Raw genomic sequence first — 15960 nt, 5'->3', positions numbered from 1 at the left:
ACATTAAACAAATGTCACCCGTGACATTTTTTACTCATCCTTTCACACCTTTTCTTGAAATTTTCCATGCCAGCTGTAGTTCATTCTGAAGCCTAAATCCATCAGCAACTTGAAAGATATAAATGTTTGAGCCTATTCCATTTTTCTAAATAGATAAAATATAGCCCTGCTGGGAGGAAGTAACTGTCTCATTTCTTAGGGAATGTTCTTCATTTGAAACGAGTAGCAGGTCCAAATGCTGTATTTGAAATCATACAATAAGAAAACAAGCCTATAAAAAAGAAAAGGCTTCTGTTTCATAAAGCCGCATTTTTCAGTAAGAGATTTAGAAAGAATTTGAATTACTTCTCAACTGAAGCATCATTGAGATTAGATAAATCATTAACTTGCCAATAGACCGCACTGATATCACCCAAAGAGAGAGTGCAGGGAAAGGAGAATGCTAAAGCTGTAACAGTGATTGATTCCTACGGAAAGGAATAGCGCCTCCAAGTGAAATGCTGAAAGAATGGCCAGGACAGTTTATAGCAAAGTAGGAGAATATAGAGTTGCACAAAAGCCTGAGAAGTTTCTGATAGAGAGATGTTCATATAACAAAGAAATTTCCATAGCAGATCAGGCGAGCTTTCCATCCAGTTTAATATACAACAGTCTGACCATGAGTAGAATCAAAGAAAAGCCCATAATGGGTAATTATGAATCATCTTTCTTACTAACCATCTAATTTAGCAGCTGGCTTGTGCCCAGAAATAAAAGGATTCATATCGTGTTTTTCCTATGTCTAATCTGATTGAGACCTTCTCATTATCCAGATAAATATCCAGCCTTTATTTAAGCCTACTAAGCTTTTGGCCTTTAGGATATCTTGTGGTATTGAGTTCCATAGGATAATTATGTTCTAAATAAAAGTATTTCCTTTTGCTTAATTCAAGTCATTTCTGGGGTATAAATCTTACTTTCATTACTGTAACTGAAGTCAGATGAGGACAACCTTGCACACTCCCCTAACTGTACATGTAAAAAAAAAAATCCATGTTTAGTGCAAGCACCTCTTTTTCAATACGTTATGGTGAATTCTGGTCATGGTCACATTCACAAAATAAATACTTTGCTTCTATAGAGAGCAGGAGGGAGCATGGTTAGCTCAAAACAGTGCTTTGTCTCACCTGCTCCACAAGGTCCCAGGCTCTTAAAGGAATAGTGGTGTGAGATGGCCCTATACCTTCTCTCTCCTAGATGCTAACTGTTCCCCAGGACCATCTTCCCCTCTCCCAATGAATGCTTCACTTATTTTTCCAGACTTCATCTTCTTTCCCTGGACCCCTTAATGGGGTAATTGCCCTCCCACTTCTCTCTCCTGACCTTAAAGGACCCTCTTGCAGATGGCATAAAAACATCATGATATATTCAAATGAAATGCAGATCATTACAAAAGGCTTCTGTGAAATTCAAGCTGTATTTGGCCTCTTTGTCAATAACTGCAGAGTATCAGAGACTGCCACACAACACCCAGAACTTGCTGCTTAATGTAGAGAATTGTGATAGTTCTGCCATGTATATATTTCCTGCAATCTCTAGTTCTTTAGTTTGCACTTTTTAAGACACAGCTTAAAAACTTTTTCACTGCCTTGCTTTTACAAAGCTGGGGAACTATGTGCTGGATACTTCTGGAGAGATTGCACAGCTCGAGGGTGCCACCAACAGAGAAGGAAGGGATAGGATTTGATTATTACAGACACAGGCCTTGTATGTCTCCCCATGCTACAGAGTGGGTGTGTATGATATACATATTTTCTGTTTTAATAGTGGCAGTGATCTGTTTATCATTGTCCTCCCAACAATATCTCCTCACAGCAGAGCCTGGGACTGCACTTGCTATATTGAGATGCCTTGTACAGAGTCCAAAAGGAAATAAGTTATCTTATTCTTCCTTTGGGATGTAGGGTTGGATGAAGAGGGCTTAGGTGATACCACATTCAATATGCACCTTTGGGAGCTCAGGATGACTCCCCACTTCTAACCCAGTTTTCCTGCCTCTCTGTGTATATCTTGAAACCCTAAAAAATGACATGTAGTCTGGGACTAAATACGAGTGTGTTTGTGTTGGGCAGAACTTCTCTACATCGTGGGCAGCAATCCCCAAATGATTTCATTAAAACAGAAATTATGTATTGTAAGGCAACAGCAAGAGTATTTCATTGTCTTATTTTGATATTTACTGATTATTTTTAACCAGTAACATTTACAGTAGAACCTCAGAGCTACAAAACACCAGAGTTACAAACTGACCAGTAAGTCACACATCTCATTTGGAATTGGATGTACACAATCAGGCAGGAGCAGAGCCAAAAAAAAAAACAAAACACGCAAATACAGTACAGTATGGCGTTAAATGTGAGCTACTAAAAAAAAAGGGAAAGTTTAAAAAAGGGTTTGACAAGGTAAGGAAACTGTTTCTGTGCTTGTTTCTTTTAAATTAAGATGGTTAAAAGCAGCATTTTTCTTCTGCCTAGTGGAGTTTCAAAGCTATATTAAGTCAGTGTTCAGTTGTAAACTTTTCAAAGCAAGATCATAACATTTTGTTCAGAGTTACAAACGCGTCAGAGTTACGAACAACCTCCATTCCAGAAGTGTTCGCAACTCTGAGGTTCTCCTGTAAATGGCAAAGGATGCTCACTAATAATGAGCAAACACATACACAGAACAACAGCTAGCACTTTTACTTTTCAGGGGTTGCTCTGTTGAAGGTGGAGCAAGAATCCGACTGCTGGGCAGAATGTTCTCATTGCTCCTATTTCCCGCACTGCTCCATTAGGTCTCTCTTTTCCTGCAACACTACAGGTTTGACCCCATCCCCATCTTGCTTGCTGGCCTAATTCAGTGCAGCATCTTACCTCCGCCCAGAAAGGCAAGAGAGTTAACTTTCTCCAGACACTATCAAACCTTTCTGACATTGTGCATCAAGCATCTCCTAGAGCAGTGTTTCTCAAACTGGTGACCGGGGGTATGCAAGGGTTTTCTTGGGGGGGGGGGTCCGCAAGTCATGTCCAGGGCTGCTGGCCCCACTGATAAAATCCTTCCCCTCCCTCTCAGTTCCTCCTGGACATGGCAGAACAGCTGCTCAGTGGAGTACAGGAGGCACTGGGAGGGAGAGGGAGGAGCAAGGATGGGACATGCTCAGGGGAGGGGGCAGGAAGAGGAGTGGCAGGGATGGAGGGGGGGATGGAATTTTTTTCTTCAAATGTAAACAAACATCAAGAAGCTTGGGGGGGGGTCTGTGAAATTTTTTTTTAATCAAAATGAGGGGGTCCTCAAGTTGCAAAAGTTTGAGAACTACTGTACCTAGAGCAAAGCAGCTGTCACCCTCTCCTGCTTGAAAAGTCCACATGTATCAGAGAGGGGGGGGGGGGTGATAGGTTTCCGATTCCAAGCAGTGAAACATCAAGATTTACTGTGAAACTAACTCCTCATGGGGCTAAAACACTGCTGCAGGTCCCCTGCCCCAACCTGATGTTCTGATATAAATCCGAGTTTTATTTCATTCAGCTTGTTTCAAACTGTCTCAAATCCATGTATTTTTACTTTAAAAAATAAACAGAAATAGACAGCAACTAACAGCCTTAACCAGTAACATGCCTGCAAGGCATTCTCAAATTTTACAGGATTTTCTCTCTCAGACACCTCCATCAGTACCATTCAGAGTTCAGTACCATTCCCAAAGAGTATCAATCTATTGTTACCTTAGCAAATCAGGTGTTCCTGTGACTGTGAATTGGAAGAAAAAAATAGGAAAGACTCAAGATAGTCAACCACATTATGAATTATTTATATTTTCCTATAATTGAAACAGATTTAAATGATACATTGGGAGCATGGTAAATAGTGTGTAATGCAGCATAGAATAGGATTTGGTAACTTCAGGCATCCACTACTACTATAAAAGAGGGGCATTTTTGATAGTAAAGTCAGAGACAGCTTTCAATTTGCAATAGGTGAACTTCAAAAGGCCTGGAGGAGCAGTTAGTGTAAGCGTTTAAACTTTGACTGCTTATCTGAGCTGGGACTTCAAATCTCAGAGAGCAGATGCATTCATGAGATTTCTGATACTGTACTTTCAGGTGACTGCAAACTGAAACTCTCTTGCAGTGTGCTAGGCCTTTGGGCTTCTAGGCAAAGGCAGAACCTGGAAAAGGAGATGAAAAATTGACATGAAAAAATAATGGAAAAGGGAAAGTTGCAAGAAGTGTTTCAAACTTCATTAAAGTTTGGAGGGAATGTGGAGATCAATTATACCAAAGCCAATTGCCTCAATGAGGCCTGGCAAAATTATTATAAAGTTTCTCATTAAAAACCTTTTCCTTTTCACCCTCTACAGGATGGGACCTGGTTTTTTTTCCCATGTCTGCAACACACTTGGCCCATTATATCAGAAAGAAATAATGCATGTGTTCCTCTGGGAACTTAACAGCACCTATGGATTTCAGCCGCCAACTTTTTGTTCATGACTCTTCACTCTAAAGCTCCCCCTTCATCCAGGTTGGCATCACTGCCTGCCCTCCCAGTCTTTCCTCCTAGATGTCCTGCCACTTCATGTGGCAAAGGCTAAACTTCTCATCTGTCCTCCGAACCTGTCTTACCTCCTCTTTCTCTCTCCTCCATTGACAAGTCTGCTATCCTCACAAGCTCACCACCTAAGGGTCATCTGTGTCTCCACATCAACATACTCCACACAGAGATAATCTTAGTTGAATACCATTATCATTCAAATCTACTCTTTTTTTTTTTAAATTTAAGGCAACTACCGGTATGTCTCTTTTAGGGCTGGTCAAAAACTTGGTCAAAACTTTGATGGAATATTGGGTTTTCAATTAAATGAACATTATGGACAAAAAAAGAGGGTCTGGTTAACTCAATTTTTATGGTTTAATAAAAAAACATGTTTCAATTAAGTCAATTTTTTCCACTGTTGTAGTTTCCTAGTTAAACTTCAGTTTGCTTTGCTACATTCTGCCTAACTACAATTCTACTTAGAGTTACAATTGGACATGGCATTTTTTTCCTGTGTCCAGTTGTAGTGCAGCCTAGCTGTTCCCTGTTCAACTACTGCCACATTTCACCCCAAAGACAGTTGCCCTTTGGTGGTGAGTAAAATGATTGTAAAGCTTCAATGGAAGCTGGGACAGAAAATAAAGGTTAGGCATTTATATGGATAAGGAAAATATCCAGTTACATTAGAGAAGGGAAAAAATAGAAGGGATAGAAGTCCTCATGCTTCACAACTGAAGCCAACTTCCAATAGAGAGGGGTTAGAGTAGAACTCTTCCAGTGGTCTAGCTATCTTATAAAAATGTCCAAAATGAGGGTTCTCTCACTGGACTGGACGACCCACCAACCTGATTCATGTGGCAATTCCTGTGCTGTATATTTTCAAGCAAGTTCTAACAAAACAGAACAGATTTCAAACCACAAAATCTGTCATGTCTTTCTTTTAATCACTTACATCTGTTGCTTTTCACATATTGCATTCTGATGCAGTTTAACTACCGTGGTTGAAAAGACTCTTCTACTGTGGACTGTATTCATAATGAGTGTCACAGTTGGCAACCTTGTTGCCAGTCACAAAAGAAATGCCCTGGACTGTGTAGACACAGATTGAACTACCTTCTCCCGCACCGACATCGCTGCATCAGGTCAGGGGTGAACCACATTGCCAGCACCCACGTAGGGGAACTTGCACTCCAACTGCAATTGCAATACTGAACAAAAGACCAGTTCACAGGACAGTGAACCAATCACCTTCTTGCAAAACTACATTAAAAACATTAAAGACTACAATGCCACAAAGCCAAAAATATATCTAACAAATAACAGGAAGCCAAGTGCTGCTTGTATTCGTATCCACAATACTTGGTGGGAGTAGCTATTCATTAGCAGGCAGGTAGTATGCCAGCTACTCCTATTTAGAGACAGAGGCTGCATTTGAACAGAAAACAATTATCTGTTGTGTTTGGCACAGCAATTTGGTTCTCTTTTCTTCATTTCAATAAATATTTACATTTTCTGGAAGAAAGAAAAATGTACACTGTTTTGTTCCATCTTATATTTTCTCCCCCTGAGAAGATTGTGTAGTTAAGCAACTTCATTGCACCAGGTTCCTCAATAAGCCACAAAGCTGGCCTGGTATCAATGTCACTACTGGTCCTTTGAGATCCATGCTTTAAAAGCTATTCAAACAAACAATCAAGAAAGTGACGGTGTTCAATTGTCGACACGGACTGGAGTCAGAATCTGTATTACAGCTAGTTCTTAGGTCAGGACCTTAAATAAGATTAACCATTTGTTTAAATTTATCTTTTTATTTAGAGAGAAAATGTATATGAACAAAGCTAGATCTAGAAAATAGTTAAATAATCCTGAGCCAGTCAATGGCCTCTGTTCAATGGTCAGCTTGAGAAGACCTCTAACTATATCCTTCTGCTAACTAGAGTCAATATACTATCTTCTTTATAGTAAACATTCCAAAATATATATATATATATGCATTTGATTTTTCTGCCCCTTTCTAACCATGTTTATTGTTGTTTACCACAGCTTCTGTTCCACATGAGCTCTAAAATGGTTTTGTACATTAAGGCCTGGTACAAGTAACCCAAAGACTATGTAGTTTTATTTTTAAATTATAGGGAATGGCAATGCAGGAACAAACAGAAAAGGGCTAAAATCAGGCCTACAATCTGAACCATTGGATCTGTTTCTCCCCACCCACACCCCATTATTAGCCCCAGCTCAGAACCACAATCAAGAACACCTATTTTCATGAGACTTTAGCAAGATGATGAAAGTCTTACTAGAAGAGTGGAGATACCAATATCTCTGCCTTTCAAGATAGTAAAAATCTCAGAAATAATAGATTTAGAGACAGCCACCCTCTTGGGTAGAACTGTCCCAATAACAGTTATTGCCAAATTAATGAGAGGAACAAAAAGTTACTCATATGCCTGAAGAACTCAGTGATAAAATCACCAACCCATATACTCCAGCACTAGGAAAGCAAAACCCATTGTCTCAAGTCTTTGCTTCAGCAGCCTCAGCCATTTGATCAGATTTATTGCTCACCTTGATGTCCTGCAGAACAATGCACCCTCCTCCTCCTTTGTTCTGGTATTTCAGGAACATCTCTGCATGCTCCCTCTCTTCACACAACTGTTCCTTCAGGAGCTCGGCCATGTGCCTAAGGCCACATCATCACAGTCAAAGTAGCAGAACTAGAAAAAGAGTACAGGAGACTAATGAAGAAGTCTTACTTTTAGGAGACTATATCCCATATAGAAGATAAGGATCTAGATAGCAGCTATACCAGGAGTTCTCAAACTGGGGGTTGGGACCCCTCAGTGGGTTGCAAGGTCATTACATGGGGAAGTGGGGTTGTAAGCTGTCAGTCTCCACCCCAACCCTGCTTTGCTTCCAGCATTTATAATGGTGTTAAATATATTTAAAAAGTGTTTTTAATTCATAAGGGGGGAGGGTGTCACACTCAGAGGCTTGCTGTGTGAAAGGGGTCACCAGTATAAAACTCTGAAAACCCTTGAGCTATAACAGAGAAACAAGAATACTTAGGGAAGCATATTCATTTATCCCATAAATCATGCAAGTTTCCAGCCTTCCTAACCAATTTCCTGTCATTCCTATACTCTAGCAAGATTTGTTCCATAACCCCAGGATTTTTGATATTCAAGCCTCTGGGAATGGTTCTTCCTAAGAGCCCACAAGTAGTTGCCCACAAGTTTAGTGTTCACAATATGCTATCAAGTTTTACACATGACATTTTGTTACATTTGATTAAATGTTTGTAATTCTGACCCCAGCAGATATAAACAGAAAAAAATAAGTCTTGGGGGGCTTTCATCACAAAGCCTGGAGTGTAGGAAAAAGAACCACCCACTATGGAACAGATAAAATCCCATTGTCAGTAGCTCCATAGGTCAGCGAGAAAACTCTGGAACCTGGGTTCCGTAGGAGCAGCTATGGCCTGACTAGCTGTTACTGCCTGGCCTATGGAAATTCCTTTGTTCGGATTAGTTAGTGCTGCATGGTTGGGCAATGGATGGGAATGGTTTGTTCATAGAGAAAAGAGCCAACACGATAAAAGTGAGACTGTCAGAACAACTCTTTACTCTCACTGCAAGTTAATAAACTCCATTTGCTAGATACTTACGAAGTACACAACAGCATAGCTATGGAAGCACCCACACTATGCTGCCTGTCAACTATTCCCCACCAGCAGCTGGAACCGTTATATTATTTCACCAGGAAGTATTTGAGTTTGTAGGAAGGCACCTGAATGGAAGCAAACACTACTGAGACTACACAGAAAATGGTCCTAAGACCAACAGGACTAAAGCAAGAGATGGGGGCTGGAGAAGTGGGGATTAAGTGGCCCACATTTAGGACACTGAGCTGAGAGATTACAGCTATGAGGCATCTCAGTTTCTCCGCAGCCCAGATAGTGACACCATTTGTGCCTTTCCTCTCTGGCTGCGCATGCAGCTATATCACCTAGGGAAGGCCTGTTGCCATAGTGACACTCCACAGAGAGCAGGGTTCAGGCCAAAGCTACTATGGAGATATGCTCCTGCAATCAGAATGGAGGTGGTCAAGAATTTAGTTATTTTGACAAGAGTGTCCAATCTGTGTCCACTATGTGGACAGGACAAATTTGATGCAGCCAGTATTTTCTGATCAGTATACTGAGTCCCCAGGACACAGGGTGAGGAAGAGACCCATTGTCAACTTCAGAATTTGGAGCACAAAAGCCAGAGGAGTGCTGTTCTTTGGCTGAAGTTAAAGGGATTAGCACTCAAGCTACCATAAAGTTTTAGACAGTACTGCATTATGCAGTCATGACATGCACTGTATCAGATATCAGTCTTTTCAGACTTTAGAGCTTATGAGTAACTCCTAGGAAACTTGACTCCCTATCACACAAGCCATTTTACAGGGTATTGTGCAAGTGTATTTGTTTCTTTTCAAGGTGGTTTATTTTATTTTGCACAGGGAGGAGGGGGGAGAAAGCCACCAACTTCCCCAGGAATGAAAGTGGCTCTAAAGTAAACTGGTTCTCCCCCTCCAACCCATCCCCATCACCATTTCAATTAAACCTGGATTAAATGTGAAAAGATAATTTCCATCTAAAAAACAATTCTGGAAGACTGACCAGCACATCCAGTTAATCTAATTATACTTGGTACTTTGATTCCCCCTCTCTCCTAAAAGAAACTCATTATTCATTAATACTTCCCTCCTTCCACTCAAAATAGGGCCTACATTTGAGAAAGTTGTTCAAGCTTTATATTTTACTTCAGGCTTCTTTGCCCACCAGGAATCAATATGCAGAGGAGACCTGCCGTTCATTTACACCCACAGAAGTTTTTCATTCTATTAGTGTCAAACTTTTTCTGAAGTATCCCTTGTTACTTAAACTAAGCCATTCAGCATGGCCATGCAGCACTAGCTGCTGAGAGAAGAGACTGATGCTGGGGGCCCAGCCAATCTAACTGATCATTCCCTAAAGCACCCCCCAGGCCTCCTACTATTTGAGGGACATAAGAACAGCAATACTGGGTCAGACCAAAGGTCCATCCAGCCCAGTATCCTGTCTGCCAACAGTGGCCAATGCCAGGTTCACTCTCTCTGGGGTACCTAACAGGTAATGATCAAGTGATCTCTCTCCTGCCATCCATCTCCACCCTCTGGCAAAACACACACTACCCATTTTCCCTACTGCCTAGCAGACACCACACCAAGCCACTTTGCTTTTGTACTAGACAACTCCTGCTATGGTGAACAGAACCAGAAAGGGTGTTGTAGCAGAGAAGACCCAAAATGTCTTTGCTCATTATGTTGCCTCTAACAGTGGCCATAGGCTTTAGATTCCAGTTGTGACACATACAATTTTGAATGTGGAACGTGCAGGGGGAAGAGTCAATGACAGTGTTTTGGCTATTGTAACAGCTGATTAGACTTTTCACGGTCTATTAAATTTAACAATGATGAAACCAAGTAATAGCTTGAAGCCAAATTTTATTCACCATACTAAAGGTGTTAGGCAATGGATCTTTTGCTGTCTTCTAGAGGAGAGGTCCAGGGTTCTTACTGAAAGACAGTAGTGAAGAGTTCAGCTGCTCTCCCCCAGGGTGTGCTTGTCAAACAGGTACTCTCCCATGCTGTTCTGGGGCACTCCCAGGTGCTTCAGGTTGGTGAGGTGGTCTCCTAGTTGCTTGATGGCCTTCACCTGCTCCTCCAGATACTCAGACTCCAGGAAGTCAGAGCTGCAGGAAAGAAAAGATGGACTCACTTCTGCATCACATTACTGTTGGCTTAGCACATTTAACTGCCTGCAATGGTAAAGCATGACACACACATGTGTGCTGAGTGTCCCTAGACTGCCAACTATCATAAGCCGGGACTGGACAACAAGGGATGGATCATGCAAAGTTGCCCTGTTTTGTTCATTCCATTGCAGTTGTCTGGCACTCTGTGCTGTCAGAGACAATATAGGGTAGATGGACCATTGGCCTAATCCACTAAAAGGCCATTCTTATGGTCAAGTCTGATAATAATGATGTGTTCCAAGTGTTTACAGCACAAAGTTTAGAGCCTTCCTTATTTGCCACACAGACAGGTGAGTCCTGTTGGGTTCAGTGCAAGCAAGGGAACATATTACTAGGGCCCTACCAAATTCATAGCCATGAAAAACTCATCATGGCCCATGAAATCTAGTCTCTCCCTGTGAAATCTGGTCCTGTGTGCTTTAACCAATACTATCCAGATTTCATGGAGGAGACCAGCATTTCTCAAATTGGGGGTCCTGAACCAGAAGGGAGCTGCAGCAGGGGGTCACAAGGTTATTTTAGGGCAAATCACACCTTTGCCACCCTTGCTTTTGCACTGCCTTCAAAATCAGGCATCTGGAGAGCAGCAGCTCTTGGTCAGGTGCCCAGCTCTGAAGACAGTACTCCCCAGCAGCAGTACAGAAGTTAGGAGGACAATACCATGCCACCCTTCACCTCTGCCCAACAGTGCAGAAGTAGACACTTTTTTGGGCCAGAACCCCTAAAATTACAACACTGAAATTTCAGCTTTAAGTAGCTGAAATCATGAAATTTGTGATTTTTAAAATCCTATGACCATGAAATTGACCAAAATGGACCATGAATTTGGTAAGTCCCTAATCATTATGTAAGAGTTAAAGTAGTCTTTGTATGGATTTAGGGGAAATTTTGCAGAGGACTAGTATTCTCCATTTGTTATTGGCAATTGACAGTCAGCATCTAGTTTTGTTTCAGAAAGCAGCATTTTCCATTTTAGGTAGGGCAATATTTGTTCCCCGGTTTATATAGTGCTCCTGAATGGTCCCTGGTTAGCTTAGTTTTTAATTGGAGTTTAAGTTCAGTTTAACCACACTCTCCAGAAGCTTGTGTATAAGCCAATCACTGAAGCTAATAAACAACAGTCCCTGAATCAAAAAGGAAGTTACCTCACTGGTTTGATATGGTAAAAGGGCAGTAGCTAGACTATCCTCTGCAATCTAGTCAAGACCCAGCAATAGCTTATTGTAGGTGCCAATTAATCCATAACAGGTAGCTTGGGAATCTAGCAAAGCTCATGCAGTCAGTTCAGTTGCTAGCAACCATGAGAGCTATTAGGGACTGGATAAGTTAGAGGCACCATGTGCCTAGCTTAGAAGACACTAAGCCACTGCTATGGCTCAACATTGACTAATGTTTTTTCCTTGTGTCCACTCAGCCAGAGAGTCAGGCCAATATGGCCATTAAACTGTGTGTTCACAAACACCTTAACATCTCCACAAGCTGGATTTGAGGGCAGCTGCATGATTACCCACATGGGGATCACTCTTCTCCATAGCCAGCTTGTGCAGGTCTAACAGGATCTGTGTCACAGTGCGTGACTCACCGCTGTAGCGCCTCCTGCTGGTTGTCTCAGGGAATTAGTGTTTCTGCAGGCCAGTGTCCCAATTCAACTGGCCCCTGTCTCTCTCCTAGGACCTGGTGCCCCTTGTCTTTGGGGTGCTGCCTCCTGGCAATACCCCCAGTCTCAGGGTCTCCCCACCTAGGGGAACCCCCAACCCTCTATCCCCACCTTGCCTCAGTCATGGGCTCCTACCAGTCACCATCTAGCCCCTGCTCACTGGGGCAGACTACAGTGTAAAAGCCACTTATAAGCAAGGGGGGGTTGGACCTGCTGCCTCTGCCTACCCATGGGCTACCCGCTGCAATCCCAGTACCTAATTGGCTGTCCACTAGGCCACAGCCTGGGGGGTTTCCAAGCCAGAGCTCCCCAGCTCCCTTGGCCTTCCCCCAGCCCTGCTCCACTCCAGGTACCTTCTCTCAGCTCCCTGCAGCCAGGTCCCTCCCTCTCAAAGCTAGACAGTCTGTCTCTGGCTTCTGGCCCCAGCCCCTTATAAGGGCCAGCTGGGCCCTCATTAAGCCATCCTTGGCCTGATTGAAGCATGGCCCCCAGCTGAGGCTGCTTTCCCCAATCAGCCCCACTCTTCCTTCCCTGCCACAGCCTTCTCCCCAGGCTGCTTTAAGCCTTAAGGCAAGAGTAGGTGACCACTCTGCTACAGCCTGCTACAATTTTCTCCAGTTTGCAGGGCCTCCAGGCTGTTCCCCCACTCATCCTGCTCTGGCTTCTGCAACACAAAAAAATAAATATATGCTAGTAGACCTCACCTTCATGAGGATTGTGGGACCACACTTACAGGGTACTCTGCAGGAGAAATAGGTAGACTCCAAGAAAAGTAACAAGGGGCACTTTGAGGACAGATGTATAATCTGACACCCTCATTGCAGCATATCCTATTATTTCAACCAGGAGTAGGGAATGGTGCTGAGAGCTCCTTTGAATAGACCACTAGGTGAGTGGTACATGACCTCCTCTCCCTTTCCCTGCCACACAAGGCAGACCGCAGAAGTAATACAAAGGAGCAGGCTTCCACCTCCTCCAGGAAAGGGGGCGGAGGGGAGTAGTGGTATGGCACGAACATAAGTGAAAATACATAGCAGTGAGGAATGATTTAAGATGTGTCAGGCAGACAATTTGTATTTTGAGGCTCAGCTGAACAGCTATGCCTGCTGAATCTACCTTAAGGTCAGTCCGTCCACCAGTATTTGGCAAAGTCAGGGGCGGCTCTAGGAATTTTGCCACCCCAAGCACGCACTTGGCGTGCTGGGGCCTGGAACCACCCCTGGGCAAAGTTACCCATTTTACTGCTAGCAGACTTTCTTCAGGCAGCCCTGAGTATACAGAAGCCTTTAGAACAGAATTAATTCTATTTGTTTTTGTCAATATTATTGTAGAGGAAGGAGCAATAGCACCAGCTACAGCTAAGCATATTGCAGGAAAAAAGACATACAGGGTTTCCCACACAATTTTTAAATGCAGATCCACAGCACCCCTTAGTGTTCCAGTTCCAAGTTACAGAATACGTATTAACAGATGGGTCATGTAAGGACTCTCTAAAGAGATTTTTCTCCACTGAGAGAAAAGGAGATCCACTAAAGTTATTGAAACTGCTCATTTGTACAGGAATATAAAGCAGTAACACAGCAGTAAAGTGACCAGATTTTCCAATTTTATAGGAACAGTCCTGATTTTTGGGTCTCTCTCTTATATAGGCTCCTATTTCCCCCCCCCCCATCCCAATTTTTTACATTTGCTGTCTGGTCACCCTATACAGAAATAACCTCACATTATAGCTTATCTGAAAGCACTGAATCTCTCTTAATATGGTTTCAACAATCCCTTTCCTGGATACATGAATGGATTTGTTTTGTACCTTAATGTCCTGCAGGACAATGTACCCCCCGCTTGTTTGGGTATGACAGAAGCCTCTCTGCATGCTCCTTCAGCTCATAGGACTTCTTGACGAACTGGGTTACATGTCTCAGAGCCATATCAGCACGATCAAAGTAGCAGAACTGTAGAAATACAAGGAGTGAGTGTAGTGAGATTATACACCACACCTGAGGGTTGGTTAAGGAGCCACCAATAGTTAAGATTGCCTCTTACATATATCCTACAAAGTAACTAGCTCTTAATGCCTACAAGAACACCTTCCTTCCTACTGCTTCTGCAGCAGTGCTTCAAAATCCTTACATGAAGAAGGGGGGAGGGGAAACCTACCCTCAGCAAAAGAAGTTCAGAATCATTTCTAAATTAAGCCCCGAACCTCTAAAAAGAGGCTAAGAAATACAAGCACTCACCATGGACTGATGTACATAGCTAGCATACAGCTCCATATTTACCATTCAGCTCACAGCAGCCTCGCATGCAACATAGAAGTTCTGGTGCACTTGGGAGTCTATTTGGGAGATGTAGCACTACAGTGTCTGTAATAGTTTAGACCCTAATGAGGGGCCAAGAAAAAACTCCACTGAAGCACAAACACAACCCAGAGCAAATGTAAAAATCTTGCCTCACACAGATTCTATTGATACTGCTCAGACAAGGCTGTGGCAGCTGCTTCTATCCAATAGAATTCTTCTTCCATCCCAATTAGCCTCCTGGACAATGGCTGACAGACATTCCACAGGTGACAGCATTATTCAGCAATGGGGCCCCACTCCCGGCCCTTTCCATGGAGAAGGGACACACTTTCTTTGAACAGCCCAGGTAGGCACCTTTTGGCCCCTTCCCTTTGATTGACTGTGAAGAGTATGATACAATAAGTGCAAAATGAGGAGAAAATTGAGTAAAGATATATAGAGTCTATCAATCAGCTTCTAATGTGCCTCTGTATCACCAATCACTGTAATATTTAGCTGTAGGTACCTCACAGTCACTTCTAGTAGCTCCAGTAGTGGGGTGCCTAGAGTGTAGACAGTTTATCAGTGCATATTGAATGGCACCAGGAACCATCTCTATGGTCTATTAGAAACCCTGAGGCATATGCCTATTACAACATACAGCAATCTCTGCTCTGTAGTCTAGTACTCTGAGTGTGACATTAGAAACCAACCATTCCTGTGTTCTAATCCCACATTACACTGACTAGCTCTAGGCTAATCATTTCACCTTTCTGCCTTATTTTTCCCGTCTGCAAATGACGAATAATCATGCTACTTGCCTGGTTCAAAAGGGAGCTGACTGATTTAATTAGCTTTGAAGTTGGAAAATGTCATGTAAATACTCAATATTATTTCAGCACTCTGAGATGACTCATAGCCAAGACATGGTAAGGGGTTACCTTCCCCCTTCACTATGGGGGAAACTGGAAAGAACACACTATGATATCCTTATAATCATCGCAATTTAAATATTTAGGAAACAATATTTTCCTTTATTGGCTTTTGCTCTGCATTTGCTAAGCTGTGTGTACATTTAGTGCTAAAATGTTACAGTGCTAGTGTGGCCTACCAGAATGAACCTTGCAAGGGGAGTCATGAACTCCTGGGTTCCAACTCTGGCTCATTCTAAAACAGAAAATCCTTCAGACCATGAGCGCCTCGGCACAGGGACTGTGCAAATGTCCTAGCACATTGTTGGCACCAATGCAAATAAATAAAAATAATAATAGGGAGTTCATTGCAGGATCAGGGCCTACCTGACTACACCCTCAATCTTGCAAACACTCAGGCTCATGCTTAACTTGAGACACTTAAATATTTCTATTGACTTCAGTTGGACAGCTCACATGCACAAGGTCAAATACAGGAGTAGCTGTAGAAGTGTGGCCTTGTGCAAGGCACTCCACAGCTTGTTATCTATAAAATGGGGATAGTTAGGTAACATGCTTTGAACATGCTATGAGCAGTGATGTAACAAACCCAGTTTCCCAAAAGTCTTTTCAGGGTACCCAGACTGTCTCTGGGGATCTCCACTTTGCATCTGGTTCACCTTCCCGTAAGAGTCCAAACAATCCAGAGATGCAGGATCCTT

General features: G+C 42.6%; 1 long non-coding RNA gene across 8 annotated transcripts in view; it reads right to left on the bottom strand.

Moving 5' to 3' along the window:
* The window catches only part of LOC120384507, a 146148-nt gene extending 131657 nt beyond the window's left edge, over positions 1 to 14491 (bottom strand). For 4 of the 8 annotated variants that reach the window (XR_005588921.1, XR_005588920.1, XR_005588923.1 and 1 more), the window contains exons 1-4: positions 14286 to 14491; positions 13859 to 14000; positions 10154 to 10328; positions 7117 to 7265 (exon numbers count right to left, since the gene is read on the bottom strand). This is a non-coding gene — a long non-coding RNA (uncharacterized LOC120384507). Of the gene's footprint in view, positions 1 to 3871; positions 4184 to 6041; positions 6061 to 6299; positions 6319 to 6380; positions 7266 to 10153; positions 10329 to 13858; positions 14001 to 14285 lie in introns of those variants that run through there. The other 4 variants (XR_005588919.1, XR_005588925.1, XR_005588924.1 and 1 more) reach the window with 4 other exon arrangements.
* Positions 14492 to 15960: the final 1469 nt, after the last annotated feature.

This window comes from Mauremys reevesii, linkage group 16 (assembly GCF_016161935.1).
Source record: "Mauremys reevesii isolate NIE-2019 linkage group 16, ASM1616193v1, whole genome shotgun sequence".
Taxonomy (NCBI): domain Eukaryota; kingdom Metazoa; phylum Chordata; order Testudines; family Geoemydidae; genus Mauremys; species Mauremys reevesii.
The sequence above is the reverse complement of the archived record's forward strand: the minus strand, read 5'-3'. Positions and strand labels throughout refer to the sequence as shown.